We start from the raw sequence: 18,150 nt of genomic DNA on the forward strand, positions 1-18,150 counted from the left end.
TCATAGATGGACAAAATTAAAGATACCAAAAAACTTTTAAAGGATTTATAACATGAAAATAATAAATAATAAAAAATAATTACACCTTCTCAAAGAAAAACTTATTGAACTTCTGTCAAACAATCAGAATTAATGCATATATTCTTTCTAATCAACTGTTTACAATTATGGTTTTGGAAAAGCATTGTTTTCTAACTGTCGTATCATTTCGCAATAGAGGAAAGCTATAAGAATTATCAAATCATTTTTCTGTGGTACTTCAACCGTGATGATATAACGTTCTAATAAAAATTTAATCCCGAGGAATAACTATGAAGATTTAATTACTTAACTTATTGTTGTTCTAAGAACTGAAATTACTAATTACTAAAGTTTGAGTTCCGACTTCTGCTTTTTGAGTTCTCTCCTTTGATGATAAAACTATGAGGACGACAGTAATAATAATAGTATCTGTACTAAAAGTAAAATCGAAACTATCTTTTCTAGTCTTTAAATAACGCATAGAAAGCTTAGAAGAAATACAAAAAAGATAGTTTGTCTACACTGAAAACAGAGAAAACAGAATATCTTAAAACTGACGTTAATACATTGTACATTCTCCATATATTTGAAGCAATTTTCAGTGAAGATAAGGCGAATGTGTGTGGCGTGGACACAGTCAGCTGATCAGCGTATTGCCATAGTTTTTTTATATTCATTATATTGTTTATATTTTGGAGATAAATTAAAGAAAGTATCCGAATGGTTTGCTTCGAATATCTTCACCTGTAAAAACTGTTCCTGTTTGAAATTCTTTTTAAAAAGTTCCCAATATTTTACTCTTCTGGTATGTTTATGCACAAAGTTTATACGAACTGTTAAAATACAGAAATACTGATTCAGGTTCTGAAAACATAGTAAAATATCAAAATATTTAATTTATTTATTCTTTATTTTGAAGCTGTGGATCGCAAAGATTTGTAAAGCAATTTTAAATGGAATTAGAAGTTTCAAAACTTTTATTTTCGCAAACAGGTAAGGTATTCATTTTATATATTTAAAATAATGAAATTTAATATTTCAATAATATAATCTATAAAATATTTTAGGCCTTATTATTTTGTTGTAATTTTATGAATTTATATTCTATTCTGTCAATTGTTTTGATGTTAGTTTTAAGATAAGATATTATGAGATAAATGAGTTTTTAGGCAAGAGTTGCCTACTTTCGTCATTATTTATTATCAATCCAGTTATTATTACTTGCGTTACATTGACTTCAGCATCTCGGTTTATATGATTCAGAAAGGCGAAGATAAAAAAAATGGCGAAGAACAAAAGAAAAGCGAAGAGAAAAAGTCGCGTCGACGTGTAGCTGTAGTCGGAGGTTATTTTCAAAAATATTAATTACGTACTTTCTTATCTAGTAAAAAGAAAAGCGCGATAAAAAAACTTAAATGATACATTGTATAACAAATTTTGTGGTTTTTTGTTTGTTTATTTGTTTGCACTGTGTGTGTTTTGCTTTTCTAAACTGTTAAAAAATTATTTTAGCATCGATACCAGTTGTGATTACAAAAAATATTATAAACATAAAAAGGATTATGTTTAAAAATATGCATATGCACATAAGAAAATGATATAAATTGATATTTCGATTTTAAACCACTACAGGTGCAGTCAGCTGATCAATGTTTAAGTTTACAAGTAATGTTTTCGAAAATGGCAGTACTTAGAAACAATCAGAAAAACAGTACTGAGAAGTAAAACAAATTTAGTTCTCTCTGTTCGCTCGAAGAGTTAACATCGACATTGAGCAGTTAGAAAAATTGAGTTCTTTCCACGCTCTCAACAAGGGTTAACATCAATGCTAACACATATAAAGATTATTTCAGACAGATCCCTAGGGATTGTAAACAAAGGTTGAAGGCTGTGCAAGGTGCAGATACTTTGATTGATCATTTTAATTTAAAGTATTATACTATTTGTTAGAGAATCGGAATCTATAATATGTAATCCTTAATTTCAGCCTGCCTTAATTTACAACAGTTTTTTTGAAGTTTGAAGGAGATTTATTTATTACATCTACATTCATGGTTATGTTGTTAGATTAAGGATACGTATTCTAAATAAATGCAATTTTCAGTGAAGTTAAATGTAATTTTCAGTAAAGTTAAACTTTAATCTTTCAGAATAAGAAAAGAATTAAAGTTTTAGGCGTTTCTAAAAGATTTTTTTGCTATTAATTTAGTATATTTTGAAACCATTTGAATTAACAGTTATAACATCTTGAGAAGAATAAAAAAGTAGCTAAAATAAATAACTGCAAGCGTTTTTTTTTAAATTATTAATAATTTAAAATTTTAAATTTTGTGAGTTGTGCAGCCCTTTAGTAGACCAAATTTATTGTTGAAAGTGTATGGCACGGAAATGTTATCACACAAGTTTAACTATTATGGCTGACAAGTTTAACTATTAAGGGGGGGAACAAAGACGAAAATGCTGAACTGAAACTAAATACTACATTTCTTATCAATTTTGATAAACATATATTTCTGTCAAATGAAAATTTTAGATAATATCTTTTGGAAATCAGGTGAAGAGGTTGGATATTTCTGCAAAGTGTTATCTGGAAACTTTGATGATAACATAGCAAGATGCTTAAAAGCCTAAAATTTAAAGGTATTCTAACCTTCTTAATAAAGTTTCTAGTGAACTCTTGAAATTGAAGGTCAAAGAAAAAATAGAAGGTCAGAGATCACAGTAAATTTACCAAGAATTTTTAAGTATTAAATAGAGAAATTTTGTCAGCATCATTAAAAATTAAATAAATATTTTAATTAATGCATATAATATATTTAATTTAATTTTTATATGATGATTTTAAGAACAATTTTTATGAATGATACTAAATTCAATGTCAAAATGTATATAAAATTTTAACTAAGTAAATAAAATTTATTAGCTTAAATCCTTCGATAAACGAATGAGGAATATTTAATGTAACATTTCACAACAATTTTAAAGGAAGACTTTACAGTTATTCTATAATGAGAAACTTCTGTCAAGGAAAGGAATAAAGTTCAATGTCAAAGTTCAAAGTCATTTTGACTGAATTTTCCCCTGTAATTGAGTACTAGAGTTTACTGTGTTAAATAATTTAAGCTTCAGGCACATGGTACTTAAAAAAGAGAATTTTTCCCCCTCCACGAACAATATTTGTTTTCTACAGTTTGCATAAAACTGTAAAATCTAGTTCCGGACGGAACTTAGAGCTACTTTAGCTCTTCTGGTGAAAGAAAAAAACGCGTCTTGATTGCTTTTTGATGTACCTGAATACTTTTTTGCTGCATACTGCTCTATATCTGGAGAAAGTAAAAATAAAAAGTCTCTTACCTGAAGGGTAGGTCAAAATTTCATTTTCCTGTCTTGTAGAATCCACGGTATTTTTTGAAATCGGTCAGTACCTCCGCTGACCTCGAGAAGTCCTGAATCCTCTGCGCACGCCCTGGTTTCCTCCAATGAAAGGGTGGGTAGCCCCCGCACTCCTGTCGACGTCGGAAGCAGCGTCGCATGCCCACCTGTGGGCGGCGACCGGGAGAACGCGTGGCGCCATCAAGTGGAGAAATTTACTTGTTCAGCATCCCTTTCTTCAAATTTTTATTCTTGATTATTGACGGGAATGACCAGAAAACGTGGGCACAAGTGTCAGAAACTATTTCTTTAATCAAGAAACTGTTTAAATTTAAGATAGAAATGTACATTTGCATAATTTGTCGGATCTTCTGGCTTTCAGAGAATTTTGGATTTGATTTCTCAATTTCTCGTACTGATTTTTTATTAATATGATATTAATTTTATAGATGAGTTTCATGAATTATCTTGACCGTTAAATGACATTAAAAACACAAATGTAAAATTTCAGAGCAATATGAATTCTTGTTAGCTTTTAGACTCTTTCAGTTTGAACAGTTTTATGCTTGAGAATAATTTTAAGGTTTTGGAATGAATAATTATTTTTAAGGTATTTAATATTAATTAAGTACTTATTATTATTTTAAACTTTACTGTAACTTCTTCATTCCGTGTTCCCCACAAAAATGCACAGTTGTTGTGGTTTTATGTATTTAAGCTGAGGGTTTTGAATGCTTAACTGAGCTTCTAGCAGCCACGTCTTGCTGATATGGGCAGTCTCAGACTGTATTCCTACATTTGAATCTTGAACTTCCGTTATATCAATTTAAATACCCGCAAGAAGTAGAAGTTCATTTGTAGCATAGGCGGTGGCTTTCTTTTCAATTGAGATTTAAAAGGTTACATTAAGGTTTTTTTCAAATTTGCGTGATTTGTTTGAGACTAAGTGATACCTCATTATCAGTCTAGTAGGTTGTGTAAGACTTTGTGAGAGGTTTATAGATGCTGTAGAACAATACATATTCATTAATAAATTTCAGAAACTAAAATTTAAAATTTTATCTGTATCCGGAAAATTTATCATTAAAATCAGAATTTTAAATGCTTTCGGATTTTATATTAAAAGAACAGCTATAGACTAAATAAAGAACGTTAGAAAGTGAAAATACATGTCACAATTTACAAAATTTTGTCCCATGTCAATATTTTTAAGTAAATAAGGTTAATACATCTGGTTTAGGCAGGTACACTGTTCAAATTTCGTTTTTTAGGAATTTGAACTTGAACATAAGAAAAAAACCTTGCAGAGTCATTAGATTATTTCGAAGCAGGAGCGATTAAAAATGAGCAATGCCCTCACCGGGACTCGAAACTCGGATCTCTCGAATACGCGTCGAGCGTGCTGAGAGCTACACCACGAAGGCATGGTAAGAAAGCGGGAGAAAATACCTTATGTACTGCCCCTTTTAAAGGGCAACTTGGGATTAGGGGACTCAATCGCCAAATCTTGGTGGTGGAGAATCACCATCCATTACCTTTTTTGGTTCGGGGGCCACTGTAGAGTTATCAGGTTATTTTGAAGCAGGATAGATGAAAAATGAGCAAAACTCTCGCCGGGACTCGAACCTCAGACCTCTCGAATAAGCGTCGAGTGTTCTGACCACTACTCCACAATGGCATGCTAAGAAAGCAGGAGAAATACCTTTTAACCTACGAAACGTAATGAATAATAAATTGAAAATAAATAACATTTTCAGGTATTTTTTCTAATGAAATGCCTGAGGGTTGATAAGGTATGGTAATTTAAACTAAGCAAAGAAAAATTCTTTATTATCTCTAAGAGTTCGCTAAGGTTTCAACAGCTCAGAGCGGTTAGTCAATATTTTTAATTTCAACGACAAACGTTTTGTGCATAACTTTCAGCCATAATAAGGCTAGATTCAAGGCAAATATAGAAAGCTTTTATTTATTTCTGAATAACACACTCAAACCTTGTCAGATAGAACTTATATTATCCGTACGCGTGTCGGAGTATTGAGTGTACAGTCGAATTGTCAGACTTTTACTGCATTTATAAATTACGAAATAGGAGTTACATTAATTAACAATTAGTAAGATTTCATTAATTAATTATAGTAATATTTCTTTGATTTATACTTAAGCATTTAAAGCTGAAATCATATGTCTTTGACATAATTTCAATTGTCAAATATCTTTGATTTAACTACCATATGTCTCTGACGTGATTGAAATTTTAACTGCATCCAGAAAATTTATCATTCAAATCATTATTTAAATTTTTTTTCAAATTTCATATTAAAACTAGCAGGGAAACCCGCCAGATGAGCGGGCTAGTGCTAAAGCAATATTTATCAGTTGTACTGAAAAAAAAACTGAAAATAAAATGAACTACTAATTTAATGTGCTGTATACAAAGTTCCTAGCTGCGACCGAAGCAAAATTTATGAGTTCTATGTACGTCTGAAAAGAAAGTGCATAAAAACATTTCAGTATGAATGAAATCAGTCCTTTCATTCCAAGCAACAACCAGTTCGTAAATAATTGTTTTGTTGTCAAACCAGGAAACAAAAACTTTGGATACTTCACTTACGTATACGTATGATGTCACGATTTAAATTTAATGTAATATAACAAATTTTCCTCAATATCAATAAAAGTATTAGCGGAACAATAATATACAGTGTCAGTTATCTTAATTTGAAATATAAAAGTTGCCAACTGCAGTTATTTATTTAGAATGCTGACATTAATGAAAGATTTTCGACACACAATGGCGTCACGTAAAATAGCGTACTTTTTTCAATGTCAGAAAATAACCTTATATAATAATAATATATTTAATATTTGGCAGTGCTATTTTTATTTCATGTTTTGTAAAACTTAATTTTTTTTTAATTAACAAACTCTACGATTTGAAAGCGAGCAGTGGCAACACTTTTCGAAATACAGAAAATTTTTATCTCCAGCTTGTGAAACATTTGCAACTCGGGAAAATGAGGGCGAAAATTAGTTTTTCAGAGTTTTGAATTAATATCTCAGCTGATTAAATTCATATGAAGATGAGAAACATCGAAATGGCTTCCCACGAATTTTTGAAATTCCGAGACTTTCTCGAAACTCAGCTCCCCATCGTTCCAGAGGAGATGATGGCCCAAAGAAACAGACAGACTCGCACAAATTTTAATAGTACAGACAGATAACAGCTACAGACTAGCTAAAGAACTTTGGAAAGTGAAGCTACATGTCACAAGCTGCCACCGTTATTCAATAGTTTAGTTGCTTTCGTGAATCAAAAAGACAGTATTACATTTACCAATCATACATGTACATCACATATTTCCTATGTGCATTTGAAATCAGCAATAATTTTAATTGTGAGAATTCCTCATAAGAAAGCACTATACTCACTATAATCAAAAATTAATTGTCTGATAAAAAATTAATGTAAAAGAAGAGATTTTTGACAGAATTCATTGATGAATTTAAGAATTATACCTACAACCTCTTTTTGTCTTAAGATAAGAAATTTGGATGCTGTCCCATCAACAATTTATCAATAATTTAATACTTTAATAATTGTAATAATTCCACAAGATATATATCGATGACATTCATTCTTTAGAGTTAGTAGCAGTTTTACTGACTAGACATTCTTACGTAAGTGGATTGGTACATTCTAGCTTATCTTCCACTACCAACTCATTGAATATCATGAGTTTCCTTTAGCGGTTCACCCTCAGTAGATAAATGCAATCTTCCGTCAGACTCTGCACCATAAACATATACTTATCCCATCCAATTTCAGTGAATGGGTTCCTGACACTCCATATCCGGATATAGTAGACCGAAAAAGGAAGTGGCCATAACACTTCGTATCCAGGCAACTTCGTGACAAAAAGGAATACATTCATAGGTCGAAGGCGTTGTGAAATATCTTACATTGAACGCACTTTGGAGGAATAGAATAATTCTGTTCTTTTCTAAAAAAAAAAAAAAAAAAAAAAAAAAAGCGAATTATAAAAATGCAGTGAAACCAGATTTTACAAGTGGAAGAATTCTGCTATTCTTTTGTTGGAACGTGTTCAACTTGTTATGATACTTGCACCATTCACACCAAGAGACGATAAATTTTTGTTCTTATCGTTGCTTCTTAAAATTTCGTGATCAATAATCTTTACTCTTTACATTCCTATTAAAGCTATTTTAGGAAATTTTAATTCTCAGTTTTTTGCCTTTTGATCACCAAAGTTTACAAAAAAGAGTAATTAAAAGCATATTCATTAAACGGAATTAAGAAACTCTCAAAATAAGTGGGAGAAAATAATATGCCAAACTTTGCAAAAGCAAACTTTTAAATGATAAGACAAGTGGAATTTAATAATATATAATTCTTTCTTTAAATTTTCTAACAAAAGAATGCTTGGTGCTGCCCTTTTTCTCTGTTTTTAAATGTGTTTCACTTTAATGATTTTCAGAATAAAGTGTTTTTACTTCAATTTTCCTAATCTTCTTTTGTATTTTTATAGACGTAGTTTAAATTAAATTTTTTAATACTTTTACCAAGAGTTCAAGTAAGCTTGTCTGCCTATGATCTTAGGAAACCTTGTCATACATGTTAATTGTGATTATAATAGTAACTAATATTTAAATAATGACTTACCTCAAACTTATCCATCATACTCAAATCAATTGAAATATTTAGGAAAGAATTAAAAGTGGTGAAAAATCGAAAACTAACTTCTTTAAAATTTTGCTAAACAACTCAGTGTTTTAAAAATTACATATTTCCTTTCTTGAATTTTTACTTCCTTTTACGAAGTTAAAGAATTATAGTAATCACGAAAAATTATGGATATCATATTTCAACGAAAATATCCATTTTGACCGTTATTGAATGTAGTTTAAATGTGTTTTTGCGTAACATCTGTACATAAGGATTCTTTTTCCCCAAATGTATTATAAAATTGATTTAAAATGGATTCAGGAGAGACATTTTTCGTGACACTTGTACGTGCGTATGTCCTATGTATGCATCTTGCATAACTCAAAAAACGAGTATCCTCAGAACTTTGAAATTTTGTGTATAGAATTGCTATAACATGAGGTCGTGCACCTCCGTTTTTAATTGAAATTGGCTGTTCCAAAAGTATATGAATATATATATATATATATATGTATATATATACACTCACTCTGTTACTCGGCTCGATGAACTCAATTTGTTTTTATTCTTATATGTTGGTAAATTGTGCATTTTTTCGCTTTAGAAGTGATTGAACTATGTTATTTTTATCTTCCAGTTAAGTATTTTATGCCTTTAATTAATCTGCATGCAATAGTGTAGAATTATCAACAATTGAAAGTTGTTTAAGTGCGGCTAAACCTTTACCATAGCAGCCATATTTGTTTATGTTTGAAACGTAGGAGAATTGCGATTCTTAAAACAGTTTCTGCGCCTTCAATGTTTTTTTCCTGAATGGCATCAAAAGTAAACTTTCAGTTTTGTGACCGAAAAATCTGTCTTGTTACCTGCTGGCCGAATTGCTCCTTTTTTCGTACAAACTCTAATTTTAATTGTAAAAATTGTTTTTTTCAATTGCTTTAATCGTGCTTGGTGTTTTGTTAATTTAAAATTTTTCAGTTTTTAATGAAGATATTTTGAGGTTTTGAGCATTTTTACCTTATCGCGAAGTGAGAACTCAATTAATTGATTGAGAAATCTATCTCTGATGAAATTTGTGGAAATAAAATTTAAATGAATGCAGCTAAACATGCGTATAATTTAATATTCCGTACAAGGAAGTCATGTGGTGTCCTGTAAGATTTTTTTAATTGTAAGACTGTTTTAAATTTTCTACAAGAAGTTAAAAATTTAGATAAAAATAGTGAAAATCTTAAATTTGGAAGCGAAGCCCGAAGAACCATGTTTTTCTAACATTAATTGGAAATTCGTCAAATAAATTTAAATAAAAGTATCCACAAGAAGTTTAAAACTTATCTACAAGAAATTAAAAACTTAGATAAAAATAGTGAAATTCAAGTTAAATTTGGAAGCGTAGCCCAAAGAACCATGTTTTTCTAATATTAATTGGAAATTCGTCAAATAAATTTAAATAAAAGTATCCACTGTGAACGAAAAAAGAAGTATTTGTGTTTATTTCTTAACCGCAAGGATTAAATAAAAAATAAAGCTCTCATTGCACATTTCAAATTAATTGTTTATTTATGTCATATTACCTAAAACTCCAAACAGACAGATATAAAGGAGTTACACATATTTTAAATATAAACGATATAATATAAATTTAGATATAATTTTATTTCTAATAGTCATATGCGTCAAAAGGAAATCGCGCTTTTGAGATTTCTGTTAAACATTTTATTATTTCATGTTTATTTAACTAGGATTATGCTCATTTGTTAATTTGAAGCATAAGGTGCCTCGTAGAAAGTGCAGTAGATGAAGGCTATGAAATTTTATATCCAACGAGATACGAGCACCTCTATATACGAGAAATTCTAGATACGAGGAAAGTATGAGCGAAAACTTCGTCTCTAAATAAGAGCACTGAATCGAGGAACGAGCCACGAGTCAGGCTGTTGGTATGCGTGGCGCGTTTCCCAATCCGATTCGACACCGTCAGACCACTCGATGTTCTTTGATCTACGTATTTGTGCGTTTGTGATTTAATTGTTATTTACATTTAACGTGAAAATAATTTTTTCATTATGCCTCCCAAGGAGATTGCTTCCTCAGATAGTTCAGCAAAGAAAAAGAAGGAAGCCATGGCCTTTGAAATTAAGAAAGAAATCATAGATAAACATAAGCGTGTTTTAAGAGTGACAGAATTGGCAAAGACTTACGGCCGTTCGACATCGAAGATCTGCACTATCCTGAAGAAGAAGGAAGAAATTAAGAAACTTGGTGTGGCCAAAGGGGTTGCCGTTATTTTCACGCTCTCCTAGAAGATATTGAGAAGCTGTTATTGCTGTGGATTAATGAGAAAGGGTTAAAAGGCGATTCGGTGTCGGAAGCTATCATTTACGCTAAGGCTAAGAATTTGTACTTGGAACCTTCTCCGAAAAACACCAAGTACGTCAACTGAAGATGAGATGGCAATGAGATTTTTGGGAGGGGCGGAACGGATTAACTGGATTTCCATTATTTTCCGTGGGAAATTTGTTTCTAGATACGAGAAATGCTCAGTGCTGTAACCAATTGAACTTGTATCTAGAGGTTCCACTGTATATGTTATTTGTAAGAATAGTACCAGATGTTTGTTTTCAGTACCAGATTATTTTTAACTTGTTATTAGTAATATTTAGTTCGTTTATTTGTCAGTCAAGTAGCGTGTCGAAAATTAGAAGTAGATCGAAGAAAATAATTTATTAAAATCGAAGAAAACTGATCTTTTGTGCTTATGTCTGTGAATTTCTTCCTACTTGTGTAATTAAATTTATTGCATTTAAAGATGAGCTGATCTGTCTGTCAGGATCTTTAACTTTTAAACCCTCTAACCTTCATTCATTCTGATATTAATCCTTTCTCTTCTGCTAAATATTTCAGAAATATAAGTTGTTTACCGGTAAATTGAAAACATCTGAAAAATAAATGTTTCATAACTTGGAAAATTTGTAACATTTTTGGAAAAAATACAAGTAAAATTAAACAAAACTTTGTTAGTAAGAAAAACAGTGCAATTCAGAAGTTCCCAAATACTCGACGTATACCCCAGCAAGTAAATTATTATTTGCTCCAGAAGTGGAAATTAATTACAAGTATTACCGCTTAGTGTTAATGTAGCTGAGCTTCTACAAAGTGCTCATGTGCATTACAAGGAGGAATACATACCACAGAGAAAGGAACGAGATTAGAATGCACAGACAATACATCATGAGTTTCGCCCAAGAAGAGAGGTTTGGTGTGTTATAAACACGTAGAAGCTGAAAGATCTGCTGAACAACCTCAGAAACAAACATGAGTTATATCCCAATCAGTACTTTAACAAGGTGTTGCGAAACGCATATTGGAATACGAACTTTTGGCATGGTCTTTTCTACATCATTTGTAAAAGGTTATTTTTGGTTCACTCCTGTTAGCTTATGCTTAATATGTTACACCTAAAAAAATAATTGAGCAAAATAAATAAAAGACATTACCTTTTGGCATCAAAGAATTATATTATATTATGTTACAAGTTTTATGATGAAGCAAAAATCACCAAAGCCCGCGATGAGCCAGTTGTATATTTCTCAGCGAGGACTACAAGATGTAGAAGATATTGGTTCTAATCTATGAACTGAAGTAAGTATGGCAAGAATGGAACTGAAGGTCCAGTATTGCCATAATTAGTTTTTCAAATAATATATTTCGTAAAATAAATAAAATTTCAGCAAGACTGGCACATAAAATTTATTTTAAAGCTTACGTTAATCAAAATTTTGATGATTTAAACAAGTTCTGAAAAACATATTTTTAACAGTGACCTGTATTAGTTTCATCTTCCATTTGCAGTTACTGCCCTTTGATGTCTAAGATATTACAGAGATCTAAGAGCTGCTATATTCTTTGTCAACTGCAGTTTCAAATTTCTAAGAATTTTCTTCATGGGCTTCACTATCATCTATTATAGTCTCTGTTTACATCAAGAAAGCAGCTTTACTGAAAGTTTTAATATTTAGATTATCTAAGTTAAAAGCTAAACAAAACTTACTAAAACATTTCATAGAGCTTCATTTGAAATTTTATCTTATTAATTCTGTTTCAATTTTCCTAATTACTTAAACTGTAGAATATTCCCTTTCATTAATAATTTGTTTTTAAATCCAAATCCAAAAATTAATTCATTTTATATTTTCTATCAGTCTTTAATTTTACGTTATCAGTTCATCTCGAAGTTGCGATAGAATTAACATTAAATGTTTAATAGAATTTTCACAAATTAGGAAAGGTATCACTGCCTCAGTTTAACTGGCGACCTGGTAGGTGCGACAATTTAATTCTCCCTTTGGATCTGTCAGTGTCGACTGCAAATTAACTGTATCGAATTCACACAATTATTCATGCTTGAACATGAGTGAGCAAATATTTGCGTAAATTTCAAGCTAATAGCAGCAGATATTAGTTAATTACTAGCATATAAATATTTATCTGCATACGTACGTTAGCGCGAAAATAGATTATAAAAGGAACCTTTTTATGCTTAAATGTATGAAAAAACTAAATAAAATGTCTTAATAAAGAGCTTCGTATGAAAATATTCTATACAGGAGAAACTCCATAAACTCCATGCGAATTTTTATCACCAGTTATCAAAACAAGTACTCAATTTTCCATGTTCAATGATTTTATCATTTCATATTTAGAAGAATATCGTTGTGTAAAGAACTGGTATCGGATATTCTTTAAAGTACATATTCAACAAAAATTTTGAGTACCTCTAGTTAGATATTACAATAACAGACTCTCATCTATGACAAACTGTGATAGTGTTGCTTTTTTTTTTCTGTAATTCTAATGTTAAAACGTTTTTCAATATATTTTCTGTTTCCTTTCCGCATGATTTCGTATGATCCGACTCTGGACCAGAGGTCCAGATTTTCAGTCCCGCCGAGGGCAATGGACATTTTTCACGTCTCCTGCTTCAAAATAATCTAATGACTCTACGGTGGCGCCCGAATTAAAAGGTTGCAGAAGATAATTCCTCACCACCATGATTTGGCGACTAGGTCTCCTAATCCCCAATCGCTCTTTAAGAGGGGGAGTATAAAAGGTATTTTCTCCCTCCTTTCTGCACGCCTTCGTGGTGTAAGTGGAAGCATACTCGATGCTTAGAGCGGTCCTGGCTTCCAGTCCTGGCGAGAGCAATGAATATTTTTCAGATATTCTGCTTCAAAATAACCTAATGACGCTACAACTTATAATGTGTCCCTTTCTTATATTAAATTTTAATGCAGAGTATTACACTAGTAAAAATTTGCAGTACGAATTCATTTTTACGATTGCGTGGGAGGAAGTATATGCACAGAGTATTTTGTTCAGGGACTTCGTACTCATGACAGGACATGATTCGTATTCATGACTATTAAAGTATTCATTTCACATTTTACCATTAAGTTATGAACACATTGGTGCATTTGCAAAGCGAACTCTTATTCATTATACATCATTTAATCATAACAGTATAGGTTAAAATCTATAGATGTACACTGCGAAAAAGAATTATATATCTACCGTTTTACTGGGCCGATTGACGAAATTAAAATTGCGTTTTTCATGTCTCGAAAGAGCGACTTAGGATTTATATTAGATTTATATATATCATTGTTCTAACATAGGTATTTTGACACAAAACCGAAATTTTTCTGAAATAACATACCAAATGTTCTCCATATTTCGATTCTACTACTCAAATTATGCCTAAATACTAAATTTCGTAAAATTTGGTGCGAAATGTATGGAGAAATGTTAAAATTTGTCTTGGCGCATTTTTTTCAGTTAGGAACAAAAATAATTCATTTGGCGAACTTCTTAATTTATAGCATCCTATTTTCAATTCCTTTTTTTATTGTAAAGGAGCGGAAAAAAGTTATCGTTCATTATTTCAAATAGTTTTAATAAAGTGCATAAACCGCATTTGGCGTTATTATCGCTTATAAGAAATATGCCAAATTCCAAAACGCGCCAATATGTAAATTCGCTTATATTCTAGGAAATTTTGAATACAAAACTCTAATTTCTTACAAATATTTTTAGAAATACATCTACTTTAAGATGATGGTAAACATTTTATAGGTTACAATCCAAATTTGTTTTCGAAAAATGTATAAAAATTATTTAAACATACAAATGTTTAAAATAAATCATAAAAAATGGGCGAATTTTATTTGGAATGAACCTAAATTTCGGAAGGTGAGAGGAAGAATCAAGTAAGTTTAATAAAAAAAGAGGTATTGATAAATATATACTAAATTCAATTAACATGGAGAAACTAAACATTTGAGAGCTAAGGTTTTAAAAACTGCTCGTGCGATTTTTACAAAATTTAGCATTTTGGCATAATTTGAGTCGTAGAATCGAATTATGGAAAAACATGGCATATCATTACAGAAAAAGTCCGATTTTGTGTCAAAATACCTATGTTAGAACAATGCTATATATAAATCTAATATATATCCTAAGTCGCGGTTTCGAGACATGAAAATTCAAGTTGAATTTCTTCAATCGGCCCAGTAGAATGGGAGATATAACTGTCCTTTTTTTCCCGCAGTGTATATATGCATGATACGTGTAAAATATCAACATATATGAATAATTGTACATGTATGCTATGTGATACCCTAAATTTAGCTCCGTTCAAAGCAAGATAAAACTAAATTAACAAAGTAATTTAAATAGTTTTAATTGTTAATAATAAATATATTTTGAAAATATGATCAGATTAGGTAACAATGGGACAATTATTTGACGTTTTACTGAACGTTAAGTACTTCATAATATTATACTTAGTCTAATACTGAAAATTTACTTCTATAATCTTAATAGACATGTAGCAAATTATTGTTATGTATAAAATAGAATAACAAGACTTACGAAAATTTTTAAACATTTAACAAAACAAGGCATAGTTCATGCTCCAGATAACCACCGTTTCTGGCAATGCAAATTAAATAAATACAGTCAGATCAATTTGATCTCTGATCCGTAGTCTAAAAATAAACAATTAAATACCAAGCTTACCATCTGCCTCAGATAATCTAAAGGTGAGTAATTGTAAAGTATCGTCTGCTAGAGCATTGAAAACCGAGATAATTTCATTCAGCTTAGAGTTAGCAGAAATCTAATCACACAGCGCGAATAACAGAATTCTCTTTCTCTCTAGATACCAAACCTGGGCTTAAATACATTAAGAACTAAATTGCATTCTGATGAGGAATACGGGAAGAAGAAGTTAAAGATCCAAACCAAAATAACTAGCTGATTTAAAATAAGAATTTTACAACTCTTCTAGCCTTCCTTTAATTTTGCTTATATATATATTTCACAATGGCCGGGTGGTAAAATAGCTGAATAGTGGTACTTTCATCTGAGTTCAAATCCCAGAAAGCGATTTGATTGCTTGGGAAATGTTCCTTGCATGTAAAATCAGCACCAGCTAGTTTCCTGCTCATCCTAAGATTTCCGCGGGCATGTGTTTTTCTACCTTTATTGAGGAGCTCATCCCATATTTTTCCCGTTTAACCATTGAAATAAATTATATACAGACGTTTAGACGTTTAGTTTACGTTTTGGCCAACAGATATCGTTAGCTGTCCACTAAATTGTGGCATTTGAAGGCACGTGGTATTACCGCTCAAACATCCCTTTCTTGCAGAAATGGCTGCTAGAAAACGTTCAGCGATTAACTTGATTATTTAATAAAATTATTTAATTATTAATTATATTTATTGATTAGATTAGTAATTATATTGATTATTTATTAGATTTATTGAATCTGGTACAAAGAGTGAAGTTGGAATTTGCCTTGAACCCTGATTTGAACTCTATCATACTAAACTGCATTTTTAAGGTATTTCCCCTCAGTGCTTCATATTTTCTTAAATTTTATACATTTTGCTTTTTTACATTATAAATAAATTGAAATTAACTGTAATTCGACTGAAGTTTGTTTAAAATTTTTTTTCTTCTGATAACATCTGAGATTGGTTTTTCTGGCACCTTAGTTTCTCATGATAAAAATCTCTATAAAAAATTTTTTTCTAGAAACAAAAAGTGCATTTTTCAATTCTCCAATATATATAGATATAAAATATGAAAAAAAAATTACACAATTTTTTAAGCAATTTTGGTCCACAAATTGAGCAGTCGGAAGGTTAATAAGTCCCCCATGAAGGCAGTATCCCCTCAGGCAGATACCTCTAGTGCGATTTGTTACAATATAAAAAATCCAGATTTGTTCACTCAGATCAGAAAGTCATGCTCATACCTGCATTTTGAAAAACTTCTTCTCTAATCACTAACACTAATCCAGCTTTTCGCGCTGGGGTAGACTTAATATTGGTCAGAAGCAACACTGAATCTCGTTGCCTTCCTCAGTTAGTTGCTTAGAGATATCTATCATTGATTAGCTAAGAATCAAAGCCAGGCAGGTATATTACGCATCTTAATAAGTTTATTTTCTGATATTTGTTCATTTACAAGCTACGTATCTTAATTGTTATAAGTTACTGCTGATAAGTAACCGACTTTTTAGTTTTTAATTCTCTCTTTAGATGCAATCTTTGAGGAAGTAGTCAATAAACGTTTGTTAACTTTTGATCTATGCTTGTGTCAGTTAATTGTAATTAATGTCATAGCTTGCCGACATTTAAGAAGCAACTCACAAAGATATAATGTTAAGGAATTAGAATTTAAAACAGAATAAGAATAAGAACTAAAATATATTCGTTATTTATTAATCTTCAGAAGCAAAATTGAAATTGTTTGTGATTTTTCAATATGACTGCAGAAAATTTGATTCAATAAAAAATAAATGTATTCGAACGATTAAATACAAATTTCTTTGCTTCAGTAAAGCAGAAACAAAGTTCTAAGGATAAAGTTTCGTTGACTGTATTGATATAACATTGCTATATATTTAGCCATAACATTGCTATATATTTAGCATATTAAGACATTCATGTGTTCAATCACAAAATTAAATTTGGTAAAGTCGGATTGATGGCTGATCCGCTAGAAAAACTGGATTTTTCTTTAAAATGGCTGGCATAGTTGTTCTTCCGATCTAGAAACTACTGAATCCTGCATGTCAGTATTTATAGCTTGCCTTTTTAGAATTCCGTAGTATATTCTTGAGATTTTCCTGTATTTGATATTATTATTGTTAAAGTATCATTTGGCCGACATGATATATGTGTTTAGATAATATATGTGTTTCTAGTTCATGATTTTAAATTTTAAAATTTTTTTGGGAATTAACGCCTTTCCTCTTGCCAGCTCTGTGTTAGGTAAGTATTAGGTATTAAGTATATTGCTAGCATTAGGCTATTAGGCTGCTGTAAGTATTAAGTATTGTGCATTGTATTTTAAGTACTCTGTCATCCCGTACATATTTATTGTATCCTGTATATACCTACCGAATTAAGCATTCAGTATTATGATTTAAGTATTAAGTATAGCGCATTATATTTTACGTACTGTGTCATCCTGTATATACTTCCGCACAACCTACCGTGCATGTACTAATATATAATATTTTACGTAATGAGTATTGTAGTAAGTAATGTGCATTGTAGTAAGTAATGCACTAAACATCTATGTACTATGCATTAAATCCCGCATTATGTACCTAAACCAACTTTAAGTATTTATCCCTGCGATATGTACTACGTCCTAGAGTAATTCTTAGGCGTTCAATCCTCCTTTTATATTATATGTCTTTATGTGTTTATGTTTCTATTTTATGTGTGTGTGTACATGTGCTGTGCTCAGTGTGTGTTATGTGTTTACTTGGTTGCGTTCGCGTATATATTTGTTTTTTGGTTTTATGTGTTATTCACTATGTAATGTATGTGTTATTCACTATGTTTGTATGTCACCTCAACCACGTATGTAATCCACCAACGTATGTCAAACAATTTCCTCTGTAAGGCCTTGTAAACCTTTCTTAAATCTTAAATAAACTTCCGGTGCAGCCTCGTGCGGCTCCAGGGAGTTGCCTCTGGATAGTGGAGGAC

At 30.9% G+C, this 18,150-nt stretch overlaps 1 protein-coding gene across 1 annotated transcript in view; it reads right to left on the reverse strand.

The window, feature by feature from the left end:
• Positions 1-3,511, reverse strand: part of LOC118201666 (sodium-dependent neutral amino acid transporter B(0)AT3) — a 195,961-nt gene extending 192,450 nt beyond the window's left edge. Inside the window, exon 1 of the mRNA XM_085827743.1 lies at positions 3,376-3,511. The gene's annotated coding sequence lies outside the window, so the exon portion shown is untranslated. The remainder of the gene's footprint in view (positions 1-3,375) is intronic.
• Between the last annotated feature and the right edge of the window lie 14,639 nt (positions 3,512-18,150).

The sequence above is a fragment of the Stegodyphus dumicola genome, chromosome 12 (assembly GCF_044657685.1).
Source record: "Stegodyphus dumicola isolate Sdum_Otavi_A_Nest chromosome 12, ASM4465768v1".
Classification (NCBI taxonomy): Eukaryota; Metazoa; Arthropoda; class Arachnida; order Araneae; family Eresidae; genus Stegodyphus; species Stegodyphus dumicola.